We start from the raw sequence: 15,082 nt of genomic DNA on the forward strand, positions 1-15,082 counted from the left end.
TTCAGCAGGCAACTGCCCAAGAAACCAACAGTTAACCTTGTAAAACACTAGATACCTACAGACCTGTCTTTCCACCCAAAGGTGCTTTCTTTTACATAGCAAGCATCTGTATACCTATCAGTCAAACGTTCCGATTTTGCCTCATAATTGGCATTACCTATCTTAAATTTCACCTGAATCATCATATTCTCCTATCAACCTTTCCAAAACTGGGCATCACTGGTACTGTTCATCTCTAAAATTCATCTCATGGGCACAGCCTTGAAGGTTTCATGGAAGGGATATATGTAGTGTATATGTAATTTGAGAGTCACAATTATATTACTGCCTTAAGGGGGTGTACAACTTAATGATTTAGTAGATGCAGAATAGAAGATTAAATTACTTTCCAGCTCTGTTACAAGCAGAGAGCCATTTGGTAATATTTAGCAGAAGAGAGGAAACAAGTCAATAAAAAAAAGGCAACTGTTATTATTCACCATACCGAACACAACTACAGTAGCTGTAGCGCTGCGTCTTTTCGCGACTATGTTGCTGGCCAGGCAGGTGTAGTTGGCGGAGTCAGAGAGCCGGGCTTCATTGATGATCAGATTGTGGTCTGCACGTGTGTCAATGTTATCGTCTCTGAGAGAGCTGACCAGCTCCTCGTTTTTCAACCACTCCACCTGAGAGAAAGAGAAACAACACTGTAAAAAAATCCCGTAAAAAAACAGATAAAGTACTACCAGTCCATTTTCCTTTATTTTATGGATATTTCCGTTAATGCTAAAATGCAATTTAATGAAGTGCATGTAAAATACAGGTAAAACAACTGTAAAAATGAATACGGAAAATTCCTTTATATTAATACAGTATATTGTGCCCTATTTTTGTGGATTTGTTTTGAGAGTTAAGTGTAAACCAAAGCTGCAATAGATAAAACTACACACTAAAAATTGCATATACCAGACCAGGGACAGAAGTAGTATATATGGGGGTCATAGTGTCAAAATGATTGACAGGTATGATTGATGGGGTCATTGACCTTTGCAGAGGGGGGGAGGGGTGAATTACTTCCGGACCAACCACGTTGCGAGGGACCGCCCACTTGCTTTGACCTTTGACCGTATCCGCCCCTTAGTGTGGTACCGCCCACGTCGCGTTGAACTTTTGACCGTGCCCTCACGTCCCATTTTTCCGGGGTATGTTTTAGGGCATGTTTTAGGATGTATTGCTAACATATCTTTAGCATGAATGAAAATATGTAATTTAAAGGAGATGATGAGATCATTATTNGTAATGTACCGTAAACCACTCAATAAGCGCGCATCTGAACCTAAACGGCGGCTGGCTTGACCGTGTATTTTCAAACCGCGGCTGGCTTGACCGCAGTGTGACGGACCATGCTAATGCTTATCGATCACTTGAAGAACGTTAATTTCACAATAACTGCAAAATTACAACTAACCATTCGGAAACGTCCTGTTCAATTCTTAAGGTTGTCACTTCTTGTGTCTCTCCATCAGTGTCAGACTCCGGTTCGTACATATAGGGCTGAACACCACTAACAATTACTGACATTTTGATGTTTTGTTTTGGCTGGTAACTTTACCCATAAGCACGAGTTCCTGAAACTCCGCCCTCCTCTGGAGAGGGGGCTGGGACGAAAAGCTCATTAACATTTAAAGAGATACAAAGCAAAATCGGTGCGTTTTTACACACACTCAAAAACGGGCAACTTCAACATTCTATAATAAATGATCCGCTGGGTATTTTGAGCTAAAACTTCACATACACACTCTGGGGACACCAGAGACTTATTTCACATCTAGTAAAACCATTCGAACAACCTCTCCTTTAAAGTTTAAACATGTTTCCTGCATTAGCTTCACATGCATACAATACTCGCAACACATTTCGTTATCTCTGCTGTTTTGTACCTTAGCCGGGGAAATTCTTGTATTCTGCATATCGTCGCTGTCGGGCGGAATCCTCGCATCTCCAAAAATATTATTTTTCAGGGAATTAAAAAAACTGCATATTTTTTGAGTTATTAAACATTGTATCGTTAAAGTTGGTATTATACCTTATATTGCTATCATATGTGACCCTGGACAACAAAACCAGTGTTATGGGTCAATTTTTCAAAATTGAGATTTTTACATAATCTGAAAGATGAATAAATAAGCTTTCTATTGATGTATGAGTTGTTCGAATAGGACAATATCTGGCTCAGATACAACAGTTTAAAACTCAGGAATCTGAGCGTGCAAAAAAATCTAAATATTGAGAAAATCGCCTTTGAAGTTGTTAATCAGGGGCACTGTGGCAGGCCATCCACTCACAAAAATAAAGTTTTTATATATTTAAGGTAGGAAATTTACAAAATATCTTCATGGAACATGATCTTTACTTAATATCCTAATGATTTTTGACATAAAAGAAAAATCGATAATTTTGACCCACACAATGTATTTTTGTCTTTTACTAAAAATGTTCCCCTGCTACTTAAGATCCAGGGTCACACTGGGTATACTGTTGTGTACCAACATTAACACAACATTTCCCCAAAACCATGTTTAATCAGAGATACAAGGTTTATGATTTGGGAGCAGGGAGATACGAGATTACGCTGTCATTGATAAGAATGGTACTGACACAGACGTCGCTGCTGCCAGCAGTGTTCATCAAAGTCTGCGGTCGCGTTGAGCCTTTTGACAAGAGACGAGGCTTGTGAAAAGCTAATGAAAGCTAACGATTGTGGTTACATACATATTCCTAAACTCTATTTTAAAGGTTTAAGAACTATAAGTGATGTAATACAAAAAACGATGAGCTGACTAATGCTGTCTAATATGCTGTCTAATATGCGGAAATTAGCCAAATCTGCTCGCAAACTTACCTTCGTGGCTCACGGGCTTCCTTCTGCACCGAAGCATTACAGCTATCGATTTTTAACAAAACAGGCCTACTCAAATGTATCTAACCTAACTATTTTCACTCGTTATTGTCTAAAAACTTTCAATCAGGAGACATAATGCCGAGAGGCTCCCGCGGAGTGAAGAAGAGGTGGAGTTACGAGACTTCTCAGACAGTTGAAGTGTCCAATGGAGTTAAGAGATTTGCTCTCAAGCTATTTTCAACACTTTAGATTGGTTAATAATTTGTAAAAATAACAGACCCACATGGGGACTGACCAATAGCATCGATTTGTGAAAAAATATGAAATTGACCAAATTTGGACATAGGATGTTTCCGCCCGACAGCGATGATATTTATTTCAGTTGCAAGATTGAGCGCTTCTCTCGTCTGCTCTTTCGGTCCTTCGCCTCTTACCCGCGAATACGTCTTTGGGGCGGGGGCACTGATATATAAGTGAATGGTTGAAGGAGGGGAGACAAAAATGAGTGACTGAATGTGCCGCTTGCGCAATATAACATTTCTGCGCATTAAATTTATAATACGCAAAAATTATATATTGATCAGTTTTTCAGTCACACCGGTGCGACCATTAAGAAAAACTTGTCGCACTGGCAGAAAAAATAGTCGCAAAATGCAACCATTTAGTCGCAGTCTAGCGTGTCAGAGCTTTGGTTATGATTTTCGGACGGATCAGGCCTTAACTTAACATTCTTAACGAAAAAGTTGTCAATCGTTCTTTTCATCTTCTCTCATCATCCGCAGCTACAGCCACTCTGTTTATCTGACGGGCCTAGGCTACTCACCTCTCTCTGTCTGATTGCAGCGCACGCATTTTCAAACGTACAGGAATATCTGGATCATGGCCAATCAGAGGGGGGTCCGCCCTTCACTATCTCTGATTGGTTTAGACCACGAAATGGGCCTAATGTGTCTGTTGTTGAACCACAGGGAGACTTTCGCAGAGACTTTTTTTCCCTTGAACGGCTGGTCGCACCTCAGATTTTTTTTAGTTGCACCATTGAGAAATTAGGTCGCACTCTAGAGCCCTGTTAAGCAAATTTCCCCCCAAACTCCTTCACTTTGAATTTGGTTGCAATACTTCATTCATACTTTGTATGTGTGGTGTTGCCTCACATTCATTAAAATGCTATTAATACTGCACTGTATTCAAATCTAAATTTGTTTTTTTGCATAACAAAAAGACAATGTGTTTTTCTTTTGGATTTCAGAGAGATAGTGGGTGGGGTGAGCTTAATTTTGAAAATAAATCCACAAATTTCAAAATTCTTGAAGATAACCGCATGAGACAGACTAGTGCTTCATGACCTTTATGAGATGCAACCACTTACAGTAGCTGAACAAGACTTTAGATTACCTATTTCTGCTTTTGTCATCTAAAACACTACTACGCTTACAAAAAAATGCATTCCGCTTTTCTCTCCAAATTAAAACTGAGACACCAGACAGTAAGGTCAGCCAAGAAGCTCTCAAACTGTACTGTAAAAGAATGCAAATATGGATATTCATATTGAAATGAAGATTCTTGTCCAGGGCTTAAGAAACGTTCTACAGTTAATACAGCTTGCTGCTACAACTGCTTGCAACTATCAGGAATACATCCAAGGTTCAAATAATGCCAAATTTTCCTGTTTATACTACAGTATTCCAAAATGTGCCCATGCTTTTCAGAGAGGGAAATGAGGTCGAGTTTAAGATGTTTTGACAGGCACACACCTTGGGGGTGACTCTGATATTGTTAATAAGTTTGAATGAAGTTTGAATAACTTGTTTTTGTCAACACCTTGAGTCACTCGGCAGTTTTCAAAGCTATACTCTCAGACTAAAGTGAAATTTCATGCCAATTTTACTCTAGTTCTGTGGGAAAGTTATTATACGGGAAGGTGTTATATAACAGCTTTGAATGGAGTGAATGGCTGGTGTGGGTGTTTGTGTGTGTGCCAGCACATGGCTTTCTAAACATTGCCCTAATCGTAAGACTAGTTCTTGCATGAGTCTTCTGCTTTTTTTTCTGGTGGAAGTGGGTTTCAGTGGTATGATACAGGCTAACATGACTAAAACTACAGACGTGGCAATGTGCATGGAATTTCTGTGCAACTTTCTGTCAAATATCCACAAAAGCTCCTTAAAGTCATGCTGTTGCTCTATAATACCCAGGATTGTTCCACATCTCCTTCTTTATGGAATACTGAGGAAATTACACATTATATGAAGTGTATATTAGGGTTGTCATGGTACCATAAACGCTTCTTATGATACTATACTAGTTGCCATGTTCATAATTAAAATCTACAAAATCAACCGAATTTCCTTAATACACAGACCTAAATGAAACATCTTTTATTTACTATAGTTAACTCTATTATACTGCACACTACAATATTTTGTAGTATTAACTATAGTAATTGGATAAATTGCAGAAAATACTGTAGTATAATATTTGCTATGGTAAGACTCAAAAACACTAATGTCTAGGAATTTTAGTAATATAGTTATATTATAGTATAACAGTTTCATTTATACAGCAATGTTTATAAAGGGAAACGTTACGCTTACTTTAAATGTGAAACTATAATGGACAGTAGGTGGCGACAGTTAATCATTCGACCAATTCGTTCAAAACGACTGATTTATTCAAGAACGATGCAACATTACTTACGGTACTACAGTTTACAAAATAGAGATGCATCATGGGTATTTTGAAGCTTTAGTATCGCGATCCGGTACACCGTGCAATCCTAGTGTATATAATACAAATTTCATTTATATGTGGCGCTGTCATCAAGTTGACACAATGAAGTGACAATGACACATGCCAAGTTCAGTTTTAACATGCCAAAAGCGTGTACTTGCCACTGAATTTGTTGATGGATTACTTGAGAACCCTTAGGGCTATTACAATGCTTTTGATAACCTTGTTGTAATGCCTCCATGATAGGGCTGCACGATATATCGAAAAATTATCGTTATCTCGATAATAGTTTATGCGATATCCATATCGCAGAGAGTTGCGATAAATTAAATTTGTTTCATGTGTCAATTATTTGTGTGTTGCATGCTTAGATTGTCCAAATTGGACCAATCAGAAGGGGCATTACTATCTACCCGCCAAGTAGGTGCTATTATACTATTGGCTAGATCGCGGGCTCAAAGGTGAACCTAGCGGCTCAAAGCAGAGAGCGGAAAATAAATATGGCAGGAATAGAGACGAGCGAGGAAAATGACAGCGACGAACTTTACGTCTGAAATATGGCAATATTTTGCAGGGCTCGACATTAACGCTGTGAATGTTTTGTATTGGCAAGTGAGAGAGAATTTTACTTGCCCGACCGGACAAGTAACTTGAAAAAAAGAATAGTGCGACATATATGTAGAATAATAAGAATATGTGCATTAGACAGAGCTGCGTGTTTGTCGTGGTTGTGCTTGTTTGTGTGTGACAATAATCAATGGCGCACTGCACCGAGTCCATGCGGACGCGGAATCCTGTTATTTAAATGTCATCTGGCTGTTCTCCGTGTCTGAGTGAATTATGTGCACAGTTTAACATTCAACACGGGTGATGGTCGAGGATTTATCTGCGTCTGCACTGTATGAGGATATGATGAACTTTGTCTCCAGAGTTGTTCTGAGAGTTTATTTCACGAGTGAAGCTATTGGCAAACACACAAAAACTTGAGCCTTCCCAGAAAACCCGTCAAAATAAAAGTCCCCTTGAATTGAACACACACTGTAGTGTTAAGTCTAAATGTTTGCCTCTTCCTCGATAGTTTTTTTTAGCCTGAATTAGATTTAATTACATCAGAAGAATATATATTACCTGTTTATTTCAGTATGATAATTACATATACATATAAATAATAAAAAATAGCATTTCTCTAGGAAATGTTATATCGCAAGAAATATCGTTATCGCAATATTCAACAACAAAATCGCATATCGCATATTTTCTCAATATCGTGCAGCCCTACTCCATGATTTAAACAAAGCTTCATGTAAATCTGATTTTCAGCCTGGGAGTTGTTCTAAAAAACATGTTTTCAATAAAAATCTAAATGGTAAATTTGGCAAATATTGTATCATCTGGTTTTGTTATATAGTTGGTATGGTATGGCCCTAAACTTGTCAGGTGCCCTCAGGGCATGATAAATGCACCACTAGGGCTGTCACGATTATTAAATAATTGTCTCATCGCGATTGTTTGACCTCATCGCGATGATTTCGGTTCGGATCATCGCAATTATCGCACATCTCTATAGAAGACACTAGAGGGAGCTGTAGTGCATCTGTATATTGCATATTTTAGTGTATATATTGTTACTTAAGCATGGTAATACTTGTAAAATGTACCACCACAACGCAATCACCTAAAAAAAAAAAAAACATATACAAATTACCTGCAGTACAATTTAATATTATTTAAGCAAATCTCAGTGTGAAAACCAGTCTACCAAAATTTCATTAACACAGAAGTAAACTTTTATTGTAGTCTTGCAAGTGAGAAAAAAACAGACTAGAAGCTTTTCTATGACTGATAGTATTTTAATGGTGGCTTCAATTCACACCTGATCAATTTACTTCATTTACAAGTATTTGGTGGTTGTATTATTGACAGGTAAAAGCCTAAACCTTAAATATATGATGACCCAATTTTTTCCAATGTATTTCCAAGAAAAAAACAGTCTTGTATTCAGAACAATATGGTCATTTCAATCGCTGAATCAAAAATGAATGAGAATTAAATGTCAAAGCTCAAAAACAGACAATTAATCGTCATAATCGCCAAAGCCCTAAAACAGACAATTAATCGCAATGATTTATTAGACAATTAATCGTCAATCAAATTTCATAATCGTGACAGCCCTATGCACCACAACCCAATTCCAAAATTTGCTGTAAATTCTTATCCTTAAATTGTGTGACCAGGGTGTGCTTTGAGGTTCTGAGTCAAACAATTGTATAATTTGATTGCAAAAGCAAGGCAAAGACTTTGTATCAAGTATTACAACACAAGCAACTTGTCACGTACCGCACACCTAGCTGACAGCCATGCTGCACACCCTACATCTATTGAACATACTGTGCTTTTTCTCACATCCACTCCCATGAGTGAGCTTACCACAGTCACACCTAGACACACACCACTGCTGTTATCCCAGAGCAACATACAACCTTTCCCCATTCTGATCAAAACAGTTCAGAATAAAAGATTCCCAACATTCTTATCATATTAAAATTAGCAGATCAAACCCTGTTACCTTCAGTGATGAGGAAGCATAATACGGCACAAAAAAGGGTGTCGATTGGCGAATAAACAATAAAGAATGGAGTGACCTCAGCCATTTAGGGAAGGTGTGCTGATGCTGAAAATTTTGCTCAATGAATCATTAAGATTGCATTCCAGAGGAGGTTGATAAAAAGGAGTGTTCAATGTTTGGTATTTATACCAGTTTATGGCGCAAACTAAAGTCATATTTGATTTGTTTGGCTGTCATGGAAACCGAATAAAAATATTATGGTCGTGACTCAAGAACCAAAGGAATTCACAGGCTATCCGTTTTGACAAGTATGATATGTTACCTAGGGGCCGTTAACAAAGTTTGTGTAGCAAAAAATAAAACAGAAATTTGTTAATAGGCTTCAATTGTGGTCCTTTAAAATACACTTTTGCCTGTCTGAACAAATCCTATAGTATTCTGGCCCCTAGATATGTCCCGGACTCTGCCCTAATAGGAATTTTCCACCTGTTCTATTGCTCGCTAAAACCAAACCTCCCATTTCTCCTTAAAGATCGGGTATCATCCTATTTCATGAATTCTGACTTCTTTACACTGTTAAACGTGCTTGCTTCTCATGCTTAACATGGTCAACTTGTTAAAAAATAAGTTGGGCGTATGACGTAGTATTTCTGTATGTGATACACTCCACCCCCCAGCACTCCAACTTGTTTCAGAAAGTTTTTTCTAATTCTGGATCCCTGTGTCGTCACAGGGATCCTAATCCTTTAATTGGCCAAAAGTACGGCAAGGCGAAGGCGAAAGAGCGCCCACGAGCCCACCGACGAGTGAGCCCTGCTTGCCATCAAGGTTATTTGCGCTGCGTCAAGATGGGCTGCAGCTCGATACTCTAGCGATAGTGAAGTTTAGGTGTGTCTGTTTGTTCACGGAATTTCAGTGATGGATGTTATATAAACGGTGGATATAACGCTGGATTTGGAGATCGTTTTTAAACTGATAGATGGCGCGGTCCCAGTGCTAAAAGATGTCTGACATGAACTGCACGCGGTAAGTCAAACTAAGTCATACGTCTGTATCAAAGGGAAGATGTGATGATGTGTTGCTTGCTCATGCTGTAGTTCCCTTCCACTAGTCCCACCTCTAGCAGCTCGTATTTTTCCGGAAATAATCGTACAGCTGTATCTCTCTTTTATAAATTTGATCAAACTAAATACTCTTCGAAGATACGACGTATGCAATACTACTGTATAGGCCAGTGGTCGCCAACCCGTCGATCGCGATCGACTGGACGATCTTTGAGACGTTACCTGTCAATCCCCGAAAGTAGGCTGATAGAAAAATAAAGACAAATATATTGTGCCTGATTAATGTTCAGTTTTGCAAGCGCATCTCTCTTTCTCTTCATTCAGCGGTTGTATGTTTTTAAGTTCTGCATGAATCTTTTCATGGCTGTGTAAATAATGATTCCCTGCGTGAGTTTTTAATGCGACCGCTATCATTAATCACATTTCAGTGTGATGCGCGACTGCGCGTGATCCCTCTTCAGTGTTTCTAATGTCAGTGATCACACGCAAAATGACTGGCGCATGCAGGGGCGTAACTGTCATTTGGGGAAGGTCACTTGACTGTTGCGGTGCATTACACTTTAAAACGGTTTATTCATATTACATAAAACTGTCACATCGTTAGTGTACGCGTTTTTGTGCTTTTGACACTGGATGCGCAAGCAAGTGGCGCAAGCGCAGATGATGCACGCATTTCATACTGTCCGCGTATCTGGAGTTGCGGCTCTCTGTCTTCAGCGAATATAACTTACGAGTGTGAGCAATGGTGAGAAAGAGGCGCATCCTGCATTTCCAGGAGTTTTAGATGTCAATGGCCCATAAACAATACACACCTTCCGCAAGCATTTCTTAATTTCTTCCAAAAAGTGGTGGGGACATGTCCCACCCGCCAATTACGCCTATGCGCGCATGTATTTTAATGTTGAGCTTCTGAAAGACAACATCAGTCTCTTCACAAAGTTGTAATTGTGAATGATCCGCGGGTCTGTCAGTGATTGTAAACTGCACAGTTTTCAGTACTATCTTATGCGGTATATGACATCCCTGCTGATAGCCTATTTATGTTTTCACTAGTATGATAGCCCATTCCACACATTGTCAGACCTTTAGGTATTTTGTGAAACAGATAATTATTACCAAGACAAGACATTATTAGACGGGTAAAAGTAAATAAATAAATTATTTAAAATGAATGATTGACGTTGCTGTTATTATAAGGGCCTATTTATAAAATTTCCATCTATATACTGTATTTACTTAATAAAAGTAAACCATATAAATGCATCATAAATAACAAATCTTTATACAGTAAAAACCTAAATAATTAGGGTCTTGTTAAACTGATTCTTAACCTCGTTTTAATGTCAAGCTGTCATGTGTGAATTAAAGTCCTTGAACTGGAGTTTTTCACCTCATTATGGCACACTGAAAGTGGCAACTCTACATGTTACAGAGTTTGCTTAGTTGCATCTGAAAATTGGAACAAAGAATTTCAGGTAATTCAAATAGACCCACAATTATAGGCTAAATACTAGGCCTCAAACTGGAGGTTCAATCTGGGCTGTTTTTATTTTCAACTTTTTGAGTGGTAGATCTTGCTTTTCAACAGTTCCGAGGTCGGGGATCATGGGATCAAAAAGGTTGGTGACCACTGATAGGCACTCAAGATTAATATGAGATTGACAGAAACTGCATGTGATACGCAATCTTTAACAACATGTTCATATCAATAAACGGTGGGGACAAGTAACAGTGACTATTTACATTTAAGAATCCAGTAGATTATTTTATCAGTATGTGTGCTTCCTGCCATCTAATTGTTCCAATTTAGAGGTATTATACTTACAGTAGTCAAACTATGCAAGCTTCTCCTCTGAACTGTTATAGTCAGATCTATTTATGCCAAAACACCCATAAATTCAAAGCATCTGAGCTGATTGGACGGCAACAATGAGCTGTGGTTAAAATCTTAGGTCTGCTTCTGCAGAGGAAGCGGTAAAAAGATACCCTGTTTTTCAAAAGTGTGCCTGCCGTACTTTATGCAAAAGCGCATTAAAACTTAGGCCTCCATTAGGGCACAGAAAATCGTAGGGTAGAAGATAAGAAGAGAGAAACTGTGGTGCGGCCATACACCACACCATCATTATAAACTCCATGTCATCTTGATCGCTGCCTTTAAATAAGAACACACACAGCTCAATGCTAAAAACCACAGCAGTTGAAAACCTTACAGGCTGCAAAACAGGGAGACAAGAGCACACAGGAAATGTGGCAAGAGACAGACAACCATCAACATGATACCACTCTACAGTATGTGCGCATGCAAGCAGACGCTCAGACGGGAGAGATAGAAAGTGTACAGGAACTGAAACAGACAACAACTCATTTCCAACAGTTATACCAGACTAGTAGAAAGAGGCCTGAAAACAAACGGCTCATGGAAAGAATAAAGATGACACTGAGTAAAATACATAATGTCTTCTTTCATGATCAGCAGTTGAGGACAGATCGTATCAGAGCGTGGCATTTCCAGAGTAATTAAATGTAACAATCCAAATTGTATAGAAGATCAAAGCATGCAGTACTCAAAAACATTCAACATTTCTTGCTGCCCAATTATGAAAATTCTGAATATTTTTATTACGGGTAAAAATGTCTTGGTGCAGGTGACATGACAGGGTGCAATAATCATGCCCATATGTACACGCAAGACTTTCCAAACTGGAACCCCAGTCATTCTGCACGTGCCCTGCCTCTTGCGTGTTTGTTCATTCACAATTCTGGCTAATTTGTAAATGGCTTTAGGAAAACAATTAACGCATGATCTGGGCCTTGCAATAACTGAGTGCAAATATAGCATGCCGATGCTTGCCTGTTGCACTGAACATAGAAGTCAATAATAAGAATGCATGTTTTTGAGCTGATGGAAGAAAGGTAGCAGAGGTGAAATACAGGGATGGTAAAACAGAGGGAATGAGACAGTGAAGAGATGGAGACAATACAGAACACCTCTGCTTTTTGTTGTGCTCTCAATGGGTTTGGTCTTTATACGGACACGTGAGCACATAGACAAGTCTGGCTTTTTCCCATCCATTCACAAGTATTGCTCAGTCATCATTGACATTCAACAGCACGTTACCCATTTACACAGCAGTGAGTTGGATGTTCTCGCGAGCGAATGGCTGTAATAACATTTTGTAATGTTTTACAAACTTCTCAAGTATAACTTGGGCATATGTAACCCATCACATTATTCCTAATAACGGAATGAAATATAAGTTTAAGAGGTATTTAAACGCAATACAACGAAATAAGACGACTTATAAAGCTAACAGAACGGTGGGATTTATACTGTGTCTCAAAACGTAGTAAGCTGAGAGCATCATTGGACATCAAAGACATGAAAACACTTTGTTTCCAACAAAAAGCTTTTTGTTTTAATAGCATTTTGGGGCATCGTGGACACCAAACATTTTAGGCAGCTCCGTGGGTTTAACACAGCACGGCACTAAAAACATAAGCGTAAGATGTTAAAGAGCTGACGCTAGAGTCACTATGTTTGTGGAGGTGCAGTGTTATAGCTTTGTTAAACAAACGGAACTTTAAAACAAAGCAATAAAGATACTTAAACAAACAAATAAGCCGTAGTTTCCAGCAGGAACATTTTTAGTTTTTTGTTTCGAAACAATGCTAAGCATGTGGCGCAGATATAACAGTGAGGTAAAAGGATGCTGGACGCGACTATCATTTCTCATTTGTCACTTGTAGAGCGCGAATGCATAGTCATTGACTATTTTAATAAACAAATACAACACCTCATCTACAACCCTTCCCAAACTACAAATATCCCTGAAAATAACATTATATGGAGGAAATTCAACGCTTACCTGGATAAAGGAGTTGGCGCGCTGTTGGTCGCACCGCTGTGATTGACACCTGTGAAGATGACGTCGAATTCACTCACGCTTTCTGCGCGAGCGTGAACGAAGCGTCAAGCTCTTCTGAAAGTCACCCTTGATCTTCTTTTAAACGCAAACCTGCTCGAGACACTTTCAGCGCGTCAGTTTTTAGGCAGTGCGGCGCATGTGACCAAATTCCCACACCGCCCAATTGTTCAAACTTTTCGCGAGAATGTTATCCGCCTTGGGAGGGGATGGGGCATCATCTGCGCGCTCCTGCTCACGCGAGCTCACGTGCCACGTGTTGCTGTCAAAATAAAGCACGGAGGGTGGGCACGCGAGGGTGGCACGCGGGGCGTGTCCAGTAGGTGGGATACAGAAGAAATATGATTTTAACTCTAAAGCAAATACTAAGTGCACAGTGCGTCACCTACAGGCGAACCTGTCTCAAAGTAAAGAATCCAAACATTCAACATTTAGATTTTTGATAACAACTGTATGACTGTTGCTTGTGTAGAAGTTATTCTACATGTATGCTAAAAGGAATCTCAGACAAAAACACACTTGTCTTGCTGAGCAACTGTATCACTAGCCTATAGAATAAGACTGTACAAATGATGGGGAACAGTCAGAATTCTCTTGCATGTTGTCATTTTTAAAGTCGTTTTTAACAAATGTAATGCTATAATAAGATCAAGGTTTTATAAGATTTTATAAACACAGCAACTGATTAAATGTTTATGTAGAAATGTCACTGACTGTCCGCACCGTACTTGGGGAAACTTCCTTTGCAGCTATGTATTTGGACAGATGTACAGAACCGGTTACAATTCAGAGAGATTATACTCCCACCCTTTATAGTGCAGCCGCAATCAAGTTTGGGATTTTTTTGGAGATGAACATTTAGATTTTGTTGTTAACTTTTTGATTTGTATGGCAAAGTTTTTAATTCATAAATGTAAATCACAGCCCATCTTCAATAAGTGGTTAAATGAGATAAAACAGATGTATAAACCATTAAAATGGGTTAACAATACTAAAGCCCTTACTTTGATTTCACTTTTTGAGGAATATGAGTTAATTTGACTAAACATCTCTCTGTTTTTTTCCCTTTCTTTCTTATAATTGTTGTTTATATGTTGTTGTTGTTTTTTATCAATTTGTATTTGTCATTGTGCACTACTGGTATGCTCAACCAAAGATGCTAATGTGTGTATATTTTGAATTAAGATTGAATGCATATTTTGTTTGTACTTTTGATATAGTTCACAAAAAAATGCAGCTATGTAATACACATAAATAGCCACTGGAGAGCACTGTTAACAGCTGTTTTGTCCTGTTACATTGAGCTACTACTGACCAACTAGCCTACTCAGCTATAGAAACTTATTTTTTTATCTTTAAATAATTCAAGGCTATCTTGACGTGTCTCGGGTTAATCTGTTCTTTAAAGGAATAGTTCATAAAAATGAACTTTATTGTGCTTTTGTCCACAAACAGCAGTTGATCCGTTTATACTTCAGTCTTTTTTTCTTCTTTTTATTATAGTACAGAAATGTACAAAATTTGTACAAACATATACAACTCACAACAAATGAAATAGAGAAAAGAAAAAAAATGATAAAACATAACTTGGGTATAAATGTGAAAAGAATAACAACTTATGTCAGGGGTTAAAAATTAGTACATAAATTAAAATAACATGCTTCACAAGTCTTTTTTGCTTTTTTGTTTTTTATGTTGCTTAAAGTATGTCCATATTTTTTTATTTCTCTTACAAATTGTTCAAAAATTGGTTTAGCTTTAGCCCATTTTTCACATGAACGTGATATTTACATATATTAGTACAATAAAAAGTTGTACCAGAAAATATATTGTACTTTTAGAATAAATGGTGTCTTGTACAAAAATAAAGATGACACTGTAAAGTACTATTTAAATTAAAGTTGTAAATAATCTAGAA

General features: G+C 38.2%; 1 protein-coding gene across 1 annotated transcript in view; it reads right to left on the reverse strand.

Annotated features, from left to right (window-relative positions):
* Positions 1-13,419, reverse strand: part of pdlim2 (PDZ and LIM domain 2 (mystique)) — a 69,191-nt gene extending 55,772 nt beyond the window's left edge. Inside the window, exon 1 of the mRNA XM_057356933.1 lies at positions 13,108-13,419. The gene's annotated coding sequence lies outside the window, so the exon portion shown is untranslated. The remainder of the gene's footprint in view (positions 1-13,107) is intronic.
* Positions 13,420-15,082: the final 1,663 nt, after the last annotated feature.

This window comes from Triplophysa rosa, linkage group LG17 (genome assembly GCF_024868665.1).
Source record: "Triplophysa rosa linkage group LG17, Trosa_1v2, whole genome shotgun sequence".
Taxonomy (NCBI): domain Eukaryota; kingdom Metazoa; phylum Chordata; class Actinopteri; order Cypriniformes; family Nemacheilidae; genus Triplophysa; species Triplophysa rosa.